Below are 2026 nucleotides of genomic sequence, written 5' to 3'. Positions count from 1 at the left end.
CACATTTGCATGAAGGAAATTCAGGACGCACAGGAATGCATGACTATGAGGGTCACTGGGGGGGGGTGCTACAGGGCAGGGAGGAGGAGACTGGGTTAGGGTTGGGGCTGGTAATTGGGGAGTGAAACCAAATGTACATGAAATTTGAATATAAAACAAATTCTGCTCTGTAAACTTGCACCTAAAGCACAAGAATAAAACAAAACAAAACAGTCTGCAGTATGGATTACACCTCAATATTAACAAATGGAAATCCTTATAATTGTACTAATAAACAGCATTATGATAAATGGAGATAAGTTTGAAGTTGTCAGGGATTTCATTTCACTTATATATAATCAACACCCATAGAAGCAGCTGTCAGGAAATCAGACGTCATATTGCTCTGGGCAAATCTGCTGCAAAGGACCTCTTTAAAATGTTAAAGAGTAAAGATGTCACTTTGAAGACTAAGGTACACCTAACCCAAGCCATGATATTTTCAATCTCCTCACATGCATGTCAAAACTGGACAGGGAATAAGGAAGACCAAAGAATTGATACTTTGAATTACAGTGTTCATGAAGAATACTGAAAATACCATGGGCTGCCAAAAGAACGAAGAAATCTGTCCTAGACAAAGTGCAGCCAGAATGCTCCCTGGAAGCAAAAATGGCCAAACTTCATCTCACATACTTTCTTCATGTTGTCAGAAGGTAGCATTTCCTGGAGAATGATATCATGCTTTGTAGAGTGTCAGGAAGAAGGGGACAACCCTCAACAAGATGGATTGACACAGTGTCTACAATGATAAGGAGCTCTGGTAGCATAGTGCCTAAGGCACTTGACTGCTAATCAGAAGGCTGGTGGTTCATACCCACCAGCCAGCCACTCCTCGGAAGTAAGGTTGGGCAATCTACTTCCGTAGTGATACAGGCTCGGAAACCCAAGGAGGGGTCGCCATGAGTCAGGTCTGACTTGACGGCACATAACAACAACAACAACAACTACTACAATAATAGGTTCAAGTATAGCTGGAATTGTGAGGATGGTGCAGGACCAGGCAGTGTTTAGTTCTGTTGTACATGGGGTCACTATGAGTTGGAGTCAACCTGACAGCATCTAACAACAAAAACAACAGAAAATTCAGTTTTTGCAATGTTACCACATATCAACAATGTGAAACAAAGAGAGAGACTAGGAAATGAAAGAGCATGCTTTCAGAAGGCAGGGCCAGATGGGAGGTAGGTCAGGGTCAGCAGTGAGCAAAAGAGCATTCTGATGAATAAGGGCTAAGTCAGCATAGAAAGAAGTGGGGTATCTTTCTAGCATATTCCATAACTTTTATGTTCCATACAAGGAAATGGACAGAAGGCTGATGTCATAGAGCACAGTAGAGGCAGTATTGGGTTTAGAACCTAGGTTGCCTGCCTTTCAGTCAGGTTTATTCAACAGATACTAATTAAGTACATATTATGTTTTAAACATTGAACTAAGTGTTCAGGACACTCAGTGAGCCAAGCAGAAAAAAGCTTATACTCTAGCAGAGGAAGACAGAGAATAAAATATAATAACCAGTTGTGGTCAAGTCAATTCTGAGTCATGATGACCTCGTATTTTGGTTATTTTGTGCTGCTCTAACAGAGAATACCACAAACGGGATGGCTTTAACAAACAGTTTATTCTCCTACAATTTTGGAGGCTAAAAGTCTGAGTTCAAAATGCCAGGCTCTGGGGGCTGGGTGAAAGCCCCTCAACCTTAGGCTTTAGCTCTGCCTCCTGCTCCTGGCTCACTGAAGCTGGAGGCTTTTCTTCACTCAGGCAGCTGCTAGCTGCTGAGGCTGACAAACCCAAGGTTGTCCAGTAAAAAGGTACAGTCCTGATATTACTAACCAACATGGCAAGGAAGATTGGCAGGGCATGGCAGGCTGCTGAACAACAACTTGGCTACATGCAAGGTTCAATTGTGCCAAAAGGCTACAGACTTTCCTAAAAAATGCTTCTTATGTACTAGAAGCAGACCACATACCTAAAGCAGGTACTCAGC

This window comes from Orycteropus afer, unplaced genomic scaffold (assembly GCF_000298275.1).
Source record: "Orycteropus afer afer isolate SDZICR_OR568_19922 unplaced genomic scaffold, OryAfe1.0 scaffold00802, whole genome shotgun sequence".
NCBI classification, from domain to species: Eukaryota; Metazoa; Chordata; class Mammalia; order Tubulidentata; family Orycteropodidae; genus Orycteropus; species Orycteropus afer.
Note: the sequence above shows the minus strand (reverse complement) of the source record.